This window comes from Cherax quadricarinatus, chromosome 48 (assembly GCF_038502225.1).
Source record: "Cherax quadricarinatus isolate ZL_2023a chromosome 48, ASM3850222v1, whole genome shotgun sequence".
Taxonomy (NCBI): domain Eukaryota; kingdom Metazoa; phylum Arthropoda; class Malacostraca; order Decapoda; family Parastacidae; genus Cherax; species Cherax quadricarinatus.
Genome location: NC_091339.1, coordinates 3,637,559 through 3,650,403, shown reverse-complemented (window position 1 = coordinate 3,650,403; position 12,845 = coordinate 3,637,559).

Here is a 12,845-nt window from a genome sequence, read left to right as displayed (position 1 = left end):
AGCAGTGTTCCTTCTTTCTTATGTTCTTATGTGTGCCGCAACCAAAAAACATTCAGATCTTTACGAATATCACTGGTGGTGCAAGAATGTGCTGCTTGATGAGTACTAACTACCACTGCTGCTGCTGCTGCTGCTGCTGCTGGCGGTGGTAGCAGCAGCAGCAGCACATGCTTAGTGCTGAATACTGACTACTACTATTACTGCTACTACTACTACTACTATTGCTACTACTACTACTACTACTACTATTGCTGCTACTACCACTACTAATACTACTATTGCTGCTACTACTACTACTACTGCAGCTTCTGCTGCTACTACTGCAGCTTCTGCTACTACTACTACTATTACTGCTACTACTACTACTACTACTGCTGCTACTACTACCACTACTACTATCACTTCTACTACTGCTACTACTTCCACCACTAGTGGAGGACAATGAGTGAATCCAATATAACAAATGGTGACAGATACTGACAAGTGGAGACAGATAGTGACAAGTAGGGGTGGTAGCACTTGCAGACTCGATTGAGAAGGCCATTGGTGAAATGCCTATGATTTTAAACTGATGGAAGATAGAGGTATGGGTGTGTGTGGGAAACAAGCAGGTTGCAACACTAGGGTTGGAAACAGTAAATGTATAAAAGGCATTCAGCATGAAGTTATAAATAAAGACAATAGAACAGGTCAGAAAACAAAGGGGGACAGCAGAGGGCAGCAAGGGACTAGCTCCCTTAAGGTTTACTATACTAATAGCAGGAGTGTTAGAAATAAGATAGATGAGCTAAGATTAATTGCAAGTGCAGGAAACATAGATATTATTGCTATAACAGAGACCTGGCTCAATCTGAAAGATAGAGAGATGCCATCTGAATGTCACATACAAGGCTATAAATTATTCCACACTGACAGGGTCAACAGGAAAGGTGGTGGAGTAGCGATGTATGTCAGAGACAATTTAAATTGTTGTGTTAGACAAGATATTAAATTAGAAGCGTCAGCCACTGAATCTGTTTGGTTACAGCTTCTCGAGGGCCGAGAAAAACTAATTTTGGGTGTGATTTACAGGGCCCCAAATCTTGATAGGGAGTGCAGTAAACTTCTATGGGACGAAATTCGTAAGGCATCTACATACGAAAATGTTGTGCTAATGGGAGACTTCAACTATAGACAGATTGACTGGAGCAATTTGACAGGAAATTTAGAGTCGGGTGACTTTCTTGATACGATCCAGGATTGTTTTTTAAAACAGTTTGTGACAGAGCCAACTAGGGGAAATAACCTCCTTGACTTGGTTCTTGCCAGTAGGGAAACACTAATTAATAATCTTGAGGTTAATGATGAGCTTGGGGAGAGTGATCACAAATCACTCAGTTTTAACATATCATGGAATTCCCCTAATAATGGCAATCAAGTCTCCGTCCCTGACTTTCGCTTGGCTGATTTCATAGGACTGAAAAATTACTTAGGTGGGCTGAACTGGAATGACCTGACTAGGGGTCAGGTAGGTGGTGATGGTTGCCGATATGATGCTTTCCAGGGCATAGTTCTAGCTGCTCAGTCAAATTATGTTCCAAATAGGGAAATCAGATCAAACAAAAATGATCCTAAATGGATGAACAATAGATTAAAATATCTGATTGGTCAAAAGAGAGGCATATATAGGCAAATCAAAAGAGGAGAGGGGCAATTAAGAAATCGATATATTCAGTTAAAGAGAGAAATAAAAAAGGGAATTAGAAAAGCAAAAAGAGATTATGAGGTTAAAGTTGCAAGAGAATCGAAGACTAACCCAAAAGGATTCTTTCAGGTATACAGAAGTAAGATCAGGGACAAGATAGGCCCACTCAAAAGTTCCTCGGGTCAGCTCACTGACAGTGATAAGGAAATGTGTAGAATTTTTAACACATACTTCCTCTCAGTTTTTACACAGGAGGATACCAGTGATATTCCAGTAATGATAAATTATGTAGAACAGGACGATAATAAACTGTGCACTATTAGGGTCACAAGTGACATGGTCCTTAGGCAAATAGATAAATTAAAACCTAACAAATCCCCAGGCCCTGATGAACTGTATGCAAGGGTTCTAAAGGAATGTAAAGAGGAGCTTAGCACACCTTTGGCTAATCTTTTCAACATATCACTACAAACTGGCATGGTGCCAGATAAGTGGAAAATGGCAAATGTGATACCTATTTTCAAAACAGGTGACAGGTCCTTAGCTTCGAACTATAGACCAATAAGCCTAACCTCCATAGTGGGAAAATTTATGGAATCAATAATTGCCGAGGCAGTTCGTAGCCACCTTGAAAAGCATAAATTAATCAACGAATCTCAGCATGGTTTTACAAAGGGACGTTCCTGCCTTACGAATTTATTAACTTTTTTCACTAAGGTATTTGAGGAGGTAGATCATGGTAACGAATATGATATTGTGTATATGGACTTCAGTAAGGCTTTTGACAGGGTCCCACATCAGAGACTATTGAGGAAAATTAAAGCACATGGAATAGGAGGAGAAATTTTTTCCTGGATAGAGGCATGGTTGACAAATAGGCAGCAGAGAGTTTGCATAAATGGGGAGAAATCAGAGTGGGGAAGCGTCACGAGCGGTGTTCCACAGGGGTCAGTGTTGGGCCCCCTGCTGTTCACAATCTACATAAACGACATAGATGAGGGCATAAAGAGCGACATCGGCAAGTTTGCCGATGACACCAAAATAGGCCGTCGAATTCATTCTGACGAGGACATTCGAGCACTCCAGGAAGATTTGAATAGACTGATGCAGTGGTCGGAGAAGTGGCAGATGCAGTTTAATATAGACAAATGCAAAGTTCTAAATGTTGGACAGGACAATAACCATGCCACATATAAACTAAATAATGTAGATCTTAATATTACGGATTGCGAAAAAGATTTAGGAGTTCTGGTTAGCAGTAATCTGAAACCAAGACAACAGTGCATAAGTGTTCGCAATAAAGCTAATAGAATCCTTGGCTTCATATCAAGAAGCATAAATAATAGGAGTCCTCAGGTTGTTCTTCAACTCTATACATCCTTGGTTAGGCCTCATTTAGATTATGCTGCACAGTTTTGGTCACCGTATTACAGAATGGATATAAATTCTCTGGAAAATGTACAAAGGAGGATGACAAAGATGATCCCATGTATCAGAAACCTTCCCTATGAGGATAGACTAAGGGCCCTGAAACTGCACTCTCTAGAAAGACGTAGAATTAGGGGGGATATGATTGAGGTTTATAAGTGGAAGACAGGAATAAATAAAGGGGATGTAAATAGTGTGCTGAAAATATCTAGCCTAGACAGGACTCGCAGCAATGGTTTTAAGTTGGAAAAATTCAGATTCAGGAGGGATATAGGAAAGTACTGGTTTGGTAATAGAGTTGTGGATGAGTGGAACAAACTCCCAAGTACCGTTATAGAGGCCAGAACGTTGTGTAGCTTTAAAAATAGGTTGGATAAATACATGAGTAGATGTGGGTGGGTGTGAGTTAGACCTGATAGCTTGTGCTAACAGGTCGGTTGCCGTGTTCCTCCCTTAAGTCAGTGTGACCTGACCTGACTAGGTTGGGTGCATTGGCTTAAGCCGGTAGGGACTTGGACCTGCCTCGCATGGGCCAGTGGGCCTTCTGCAGTGTTCCTTCGTTCTTATGTTCTTATGTTCTTAAGTAGTGACAGATGGGGGCAAGTGGTGACCGATGGTGACAAATGGTAGCCTGATGATACAATCTGGTGTTACGAGAGCCACAGTATGTCCGTGAAGCGACGCAACACATGACTCAACACCTCACAACACAATACAACCATTACACTCAGAATGTTGTATCGTCATACAACATGTAAAATACACCCAGCGTAGGTCAGACACACAGTGGGCCAGCGTAAGTCAGACACACAGTGGGCCAGCGTAGGTCAGACACACCGTGGGCCAGCGTAAGTCAGACACACCGTGGGCCAGCGTAGGTCAGACACACCGTGGGCCAGCGTAAGTCAGACACACAGTGGGCCAGCGTAGGTCAGACACACCGTGGGCCAGCGTAAGTCAGACACACCGTGGGCCAGCGTAGGTCAGACACACCGTGGGCCAGCGTAGGTCAGACACACCGTGGGCAAGCTTAGGTCAGACACACCGTGGGCCAGCGTAAGTCAGACACACCGTGGGCCAGCGTAGGTCAGACACACCGTGGGCCAGCGTAGGTCAGACACACCGTGGGCCAGCGTAAGTCAGACACACCGTGGGCCAGCGTAGGTCAGACACACCGTGGGCCAGCGTAGGTCAGACACACCGTGGGCCAGCGTAGGTCAGACACACCGTGGGCCAGCGTAGGTCAGACACACCGTGGGCCAGCGTAGGTCAGACACACCGTGGGCCAGCGTAAGTCAGACACACCGTGAGCCAGCGTAGGTCAGACACACCGTGGGCCAGCGTAGGTCAGACACACCGTGGGCCAGCGTAAGTCAGACACACCGTGAGCCAGCGTAGGTCAGACACACCGTGGGCCAGCGTAGGTCAGACACACCGTGGGCCAGCGTAAGTCAGACACACCGTGAGCCAGCGTAGGTCAGACACACCGTGGGCCAGCGTAGGTCAGACACACCGTGGGCCAGCGTAAGTCAGACACACCGTGAGCCAGCGTAGGTCAGACACACCGTGGGCCAGCGTAAGTCAGACACACCGTGGGCCAGCGTAAGTCAGACACACCGTGGGCCAGCGTAAGTCAGACACACCGTGGGCCAGCATAAGTCAGACACACCGTGAGCCAGCGTAGGTCAGACACACCGTGGGCCAGCGTAAGTCAGACACACCGTAGGCCAGCGTAAGTCAGACACACCGTGGGCCAGGGTAAGTCAGACACACCGTGGGCCAGCGTAGGTAAGACACACCGTGGGCCAGCGTAAGTCAGACACACCGTGGGCCAGCGTAAGTCAGACACACCGTGGGCCAGCGTAAGTCAGACACACCGTGGGCCAGCGTAAGTCAGACACACCGTGGGCCAGCGTAAGTCAGACACACCGTGGGCCAGCGTAAGTCAGACACACCGTGGGCCAGCGTAAGTCAGACACACCGTGGGCCAGCGTAAGTCAGACACACCGTGGGCCAGCGTAAGTCAGACACACCGTGGGCCAGCGTAAGTCAGACACACCGTGGGCCAGCGTAAGTCAGACACACCGTGGGCCAGCGTAAGTCAGACACAAAGTGGGCCAGCGTAGGTCAGACAGACCGTGGGCCAGCGTAGGTCAGACACACCGTGGGCCAGCGTAGGTCAGACACACCGTGAGCCAGCGTAGGTCAGACACACCGTGGGCCAGCGTAAGTCAGACACACCGTGGGCCAGCATAAGTCAGACACACCGTCGGCCAGCGTAGGTCAGACACACCGTGGGTTAGCGTAGGTCAGACACACCGTGGGCAAGCGTAGGTCAGACACACCGTGGGCCAGCGTAAGTCAGACACACCGTGGGCCAGCGTAGGTCAGACACACCGTGGGTTAGCGTAGGTCAGACACACCGTGGGCAAGCGTAGGTCAGACACATCGTGGGCCAGCGTAAGTCAGACACACCGTGGGCCAGCGTAAGTCAGACACACCGTGGGCCAGCGTAAGTCAGACACACCGTGGGCCAGCGTAAGTCAGACACACCGTGGGCCAGCGTAGGTCAGACACACCGTGGGTTAGCGTAGGTCAGACACACCGTGGGCCAGTGTAGGTCAGACACACCGTGGGTCAGCCATGGTCAGACACACCATGGGTTAGCATAGGTCAGACACACCGTGGGCCAGTGTAGGTCAGACACACCGTGGGCCAGCCTAGGTCAGACACACCGTGGGCCAGCCTAGGTCAGACACACCATGGGCCAGCCTAGGTCAGACACACCGTGTAGACAGCCTGTACTGTCTCCACAGACAGCCCATGCTGTCTGCCAGCTTAGTTCATATTTCGCGGCACTAAGATGCTGCCCTCTGTAGCCAGGCCTCTCGGTGGGCAAGCCAGCCTGCCTGCCCTTGCCTCACTCTCACTCACACAGCGGCCTAGCAGCAAGACACAAGGCCTACACCTAGCTCTCTCTCGTGGGATGGCCCGGCCCGGGCCATGGGCACAACACGCAAGCCTGTGTACCCACCACGACTTAACAATAAAGAAAGAAGCCTCCGAAGAAGTACATCATTTAACCACCCGCTATCAGAACATCAAATAATTCTTTTTATAAATGGTGGAAAGCGGTGGTCGCAGCAGTGTGTTTGCCCAGAGAGAGGAAGTAAGGAATGAAGTTGTTCACTTCATCCCCCTACACAAGCATCCGTCTATCAACGAGTTATCCTGATGTCGTGTCTGCACGTTTGAGCATCCAGACACAGGTACAAGCAGGATCCAGGCCGAAATTTGCCGAAATTCTCCGAGAATTGTAAGTGACCCCACGCTACAGCGTCCCACTCTGTTTCCCAAGTCACGTGTTCAGCGTCACTTGTATGTTGCTGCTGTTGTTGTTCAGCTCAGCACAGCTGTTTCACCAAGCCAGAGGTGAGTTTCGTGGTGATTTCTGCATCCAGTGTGAGTTCTTCATGTGTTTGTGGGGGAGGAAGAGGCCGCTCCTTGCCTCGCCCTGCTGTACTCTCACACCTCACCAGCCTACCATACACTCACCACTACCCACTCCCTCTGCTGTGTTCTCTGCTGTTTTTCGTGTGATTCATTGCCAGTGCTGTGTATCCGAGTGCCCGAGGCCACTCGAAGCTACGTGGATCAGCATGCCACGTAGATCACGACGCCACGTGGATCCCGACGCCACATGGGTGTGGGCGATGTCACGTGGATCTACCAGCCACGTGAATTACCAGATGTCCCAGGCCACATGCTGTGGTCTGCTGCCCGCATCACATTAACGTCACCGACGATGCTGCTCGACTTCATGACGTCACGATGTCTGCCTGAAGTCACCTCAAGATGTCTGCCTGACGTCACCTCGAGATGTCTGTTGACGTCACCTCGCGACATCACGCCTGACATCACATGATGTCACCATCGAGTGTTCAGTAATTATTTCAGTATTGTCGAGAAGATTGAGTGAAGATATATGTCGTGTGTTAATTCCTCTTAGACAGTGTTCTCACATTTTAGTATTTCTTAGTCAGTTTTATGCACAGAAAAGCATCATTTGCTAGTTTAAGCCATGTTGTACCGCATGTACCGCGGGTGTTTAAAGTTTCCGTGTGTCCAGTGAGGTCTGAGCCAGACCTGAGTAGCACCACTGTGTTAAGTCACCCGTGTGACCAGTGTGTTTGACAGCTTTCAGACAGCCCTGAGCCCGAGCCCCCTTGTACAGAAAGCTTTTATGCTCGTCCCTCGTGATGTTCTGCAGAATCGTACCTGCTACGATTCCCATCGAGATTTGTTTCACTTCACCTCCAGACCTTCAGAGTGCAGTTATATGAGAAACAAGTCTGGGGATGCTTAGACTAACCTCTGCTATAACTCCAACTGTGGAGAGATGACACTCGCCAAGCCGCAGTTAGCCACTGTCGGCAGGCGCTGTGTCAGCCTCGTGTCACAAGCTTCAGTGAGCAGCCTGCACAAAGAAGATGTCACTTTGCTAGCTCTCTCACTGCAGTCTGGTGTATGATGTTACGACTCCCAGATGTTTCGCCCAGTCGTCTCTGCCACGACTCGCTCCACGCTCGCCGGCAGTGACAGCCCAGCGACAGTACCAGTCGAGAAGTGTCCTCCTGAGTCGCTTGCCAGAAGTCCTGCCCAGTTGCCGAGTTTTGTCGACGCCTCGCTCGAGGGCACCAGCATGTCGTGCCCCAGGTTGAGTGAAAACCTGCAGCGACTCCTACGATGACTGCTTCACTGCTCCAGAGGGGACCGTACACTGTTACGTCACAGCTCAGCCGCAGCGATGTCTCCTGTGCTGCAGTATCTGTCCAGACACAGGAAGGTGTACAGTGATGCCCTTCGACGCTCACTGCCTTTGACCACGATGTTTAGCACACCCCACATGTTTTTTTCTTCCCTCCCTGTAGGAAATTTTTTTTCCATGCCCATATGTATATATATGTTTTTATTTTGTGTTCTGTGCCCTGTTCCTACGAGAGAGAGACCGAGTTTCTTTTACCACCAGTATTGTCGTGTCGGGACGACGCGCGGTAGGTGGCCGAGCGTATGTAGACAGCCCATGCTGCCTGCCAGCTTAGTTCATATTTCGCGGCACTAAGGTGCTGCCCTCTGTAGCCAGGCCTCTCGGTGGGCAAGCCAGCCTGCCTGCCCTTGCCTCACTCTCACACACAGCGGCCTAGCAGCAAGACACAAGGCCTACACCTAGCTCTCTCGTGGGATGGCCCGGCCCGGGCCATGGGCACAACACGCAAGCCTGTGTACCTACCACGACTTAATAAAGTAAGAAGCCTCCGAAGAAGATTGTCTATAATTCACACCCTGCTTTCAGCTTTACCAAATAAACTCGTTATACACCGTGGGCCAGCCTAGCTCAGACACACCGTGGGCCAGCATAAGTCAGACACACCGTGGGCCAGCCTTGGTCAGACACACCGTGGGTCAGCCTAGGTCAGACACACTGTGGGCCAGCGTAGGTCAGACACACCGTGGGCCAGCGTAGGTCAGACACACCATGGGCCAGCCTAGGTCAGACACACCGTGGGCCAGCCTAGGTCAGACACACCATGGGCCAGCCTAGGTCAGACACACCGTGGGCCAGTGTAAGTCAGACACACCGTGGGCCAGCCTAGGTCAGACACACCGTGGGCCAGCCTAGGTCAGACACACCGTGGGCCAGCCTAGGTCAGAGACACCGTGGGCCAGCCTAGGTCAGACACACCGTGGGCCAGCCTAGGTCAGACACACCGTGGGCCAGCCTTGGTCAGACACACCGTGGGCCAGCCTAGGTCAGAGACACCGTGGGCCAGCCTAGGTCAGATACACCGTGGGCCAGCCTAGGTCAGATACACCGTGGGCCAGCCTAGGTCAGATACACCGTGGGCCAGCCTTGGTCAGACACACCGTGGGCCAGCCTTGGTCAGACACACCGTGGGCCAGCCTAGGTCAGATACACCGTGGGCCAGCCTAGGTCAGATACACCGTGGGCCAGCCTAGCTCAGAGACCGCCAGCAACAACAGCCTGATTGAACAGACAAGCACCAGACAAATTGAAAATGGTATAAAATACCAACAAGTTGATGAGTAAGACACATGTGTAACTGTTGATGAGTAAGACATGTGTAACTGTTGATGAGTAAGACACATGTGTAACTGTTGATGAGTAAGACACATGTGTAACTGTTGATGAGTAAGACACATGTGTAACTGTTGATGAGTAAGACACATGTGTAACTGTTGATGAGTAAGACACATGTGTAACTGTTGATGAGTAAGACACATGTGTAACTGTTGATGAGTAAGACACATGTGTAACTGTTGATGAGTAAGACACATGTGTAACTGTTGATGAGTAAGACACATGTGTAACTGTTGATGAGTAAGACACATGTGTAACTGTTGATGAGTAAGACACATGTGTAACTGTTGATGAGTAAGACACATGTGTAACTGTTGATGAGTAAGACACATGTGTAACTGTTGCACATGTGTCTTACTCATCAAGCACCAGACAAGCTTGGTCTAGGGTTGGACTGCGGGAGTAGGAAAACTCTGGCAACCCATCACAGGTATGTTGAAGTGTATTCTGGTACTCTAGCAACTTTCCACAAGTTAGCACTCAACACACACTCTACAGAGGTCACTCCACAATTTAATTTTAAGGTTAACTGACAAAACTTGCACATAACAGACACTAATACCTCCAGCTGCCAGAATCTCTTTATTCTACTGCCACAATAATTAGGATCAGCGTTCACTTCATTTGCAACTTTCTGGGACATTAACAAAATGCCAGGTCATGACACCTGCCATTTTTAGTTAGATTTTTTAAGCTTCATCTCTCTCTCACTCTCTCTCTCTCTCGCTCTCTTCCGTTTTAAACCTGCTGAAAAGGACCTCAGTGGAAGGATGTAAGAAACATTGTATAATAGTCTGTCTAAATGTTAGTTTCTGTAATTGAAGTTTATTTAATTATATATATATATATATATATATATATATATATATATATATATATATATATATATATATATATATATATATATATATATATATTTTTTTTTTTTTTTTATTATCACACTGGTCGACTCCCACCAAAGCAGGGTGGCCCGAAAAAGAAAAACTTTCACCATCATTCACTCCATCACTGTCTTGCCAGAAGGGTGCTTTACACTACAGTTTTTAAACTGCAACATTAACACCCCTCCTTCAGAGTGCAGGCACTGTACTTCCCATCTCCAGGACTCAAGTCCGGCCTGCCGGTTTCCCTGAACCCCTTCATAAATGTTACTTTGCTCACACTCCAACAGCACGTCAAGTATTAAAAACCATTTGTCTCCATTCACTCCTATCAAACACGCTCACGCATGCCTGCTGGAAGTCCAGGCCCCTCGCACACAAAACCTCCTTTACCCCCTCCCTCCAACCTTTCCTAGGCCGACCCCTACCCCGCCTTCCTTCCACTACAGACGGATACACTCTTGAAGTCATTCTGTTTCGCTCCATTCTCTCTACATGTCAGAACCACCTCAACAACCCTTCCTCAGCCCTCTGGACAACAGTTTTGGCAATCCCGCACCTCCTCCTAACTTCCAAACTACGAATTCTCTGCATTATATTCACACCACACATTGCCCTCAGACATGACATCTCCACTGCCTCCAGCCTTCTCCTCGCTGCAACATTCATCACTCATGCTTCACACCCATATAAGAGCATTGGTAAAACTATACTCTCATACATTCCCCTCTTTGCCTCCAAGGACAAAGTTCTTTGTCTCCACAGACTCCTAAGTGCACCGCTCACCCTTCTCCCCTCATCAATTCTATGATTCACCTCATCTTTCATAGACCCATCCACTGACACGTCCACTCCCAAATATCTGAATACATTCACCTCCTCCATACTCTCTCCCTCCAATCTGATATCCAATCTTTCATCACCTAATCTTTTTGTTATCCTCATAACCTTACTCTTTCCTGTATTCACTTTTAATTTTCTTCTTTAGCATACCCTACCAAATTCATCCACCATTCTCTGCAACTTCTCTTCAGAATCTCCCAAGAGCACAGTGTCATCAGCAAAGAGCAACTGTGACAACTCCCACTTTATGTGTGATTCTTTATCCTTTAACTCCACGCCTCTTGCCAAGACCCTCGCATTTACTTCTCTTACAACCCCATCTATAAATATATTAAACAACCATGGTGACAACACACATCCTTGTCTAAGGCCTACTTTTACTGGGAAATAATCTCCCTCTTTCCTACATACTCTAACTTGAGCCTCACTAAACTCTTCACTGCTTTCAGTAACCTACCTCCTACACCATACATCTGCAACATCTGCCACATTGCCCCCTATCCACCCTGTCATACGCCTTTTCCAAATCCATAAATGCTACAAAAACCTCTTTAGCCTTATTTAAATACTGTTCAATTATATGTTTCACTGTAAACACCTGGTTCACACACCCGCTTCCTTTCCTAAAGCCTCCTTGTTCATCTGCTATCCTATTCTCTGTCTTAATCTTAATTCTTTCAATAATAACTCTACCATATACTTTACCAGGTATACTCAACAGACTTATCCCCCTATAATTTTTGCACTCTCTTTTGTCCCCTTTGCCTTTATACAAAGGAACTATGCATGCTCTCTGCCAATCCCTAGGTATCTTACCCTCTTCCATACATTTATTAAATAATTGCACCAACCACTCCAAAACTACATCCCCACCTGCTTTTAACATTTCTATCTTTATCCCATCAATCCCGGCTGCTTTACCCCCTTTCATTTTACCTACTGCTTCACGAACTTCCCCCACACTCACAACTGGCTCTTCCTCACTCCTACAAGATGGTATTCCTCCTTGCCCTATACACGAAATTACAGCTTCCCTATCCTCATCAACATTTAACAATTTCTCAAAATATTCCTTCCATCTTCCCAATACCTCTAACTCTCCATTTAATAACTCTCCTCTCCTATTTTTAACTGACAAATCCATTTGTTCTCTAGGCTTCCTCAACTTGTTAATCTCACTCTAAAACTTTTTCTTATTTTCAACAAAATTTGTTGATAACATCTCACCCACTCTCTCAATTGCTCTCTTTTTACATTGCTAAACCACTCTCTTAACCTCTCTCTTTTTCTCCATATACTCTTCCCTCCTTGCATCACTTCTACTTTGTAAAAACTTCTCATATGCTAACTTTTTCGCCCTTACTACTCTCTTTACATCATCATTCCACCAATCGCTCCTCTTCCCTCCCGCACCCACTTTCTTGTAACCACAAACTTCTGGTGAACACTCTAACACTACATTTTTAAACCTACCCTATACCTCTTCGACCCCATTACCTATGCTCTCATTAGCCCATCTATCCTCCAATAGCTGTTTATATCTTACCCCAACTGCCTCCTCTTTTAGTTTATAAACGTTAACCTCCCTCCACCCTGATGCTTCTATTCTCCTTGTATCCCATTTACCTTTTACTCTCAGTGTAGCTACAACTAAAAAGTGATCTGATATATCTGTGGCCCCTCTATAAACATGTACATCCTGAAGTCTACTCAACAGTCTTTTATCTACCAATACATACTCCAACAAACTACTGTCATTTCGCCCTACATCATATCTTGTATACTTATTTATCCTCTTTTTCTTAAAATATGTATTACCTATAACTAAACCCCTTTCTATACAAAGTTC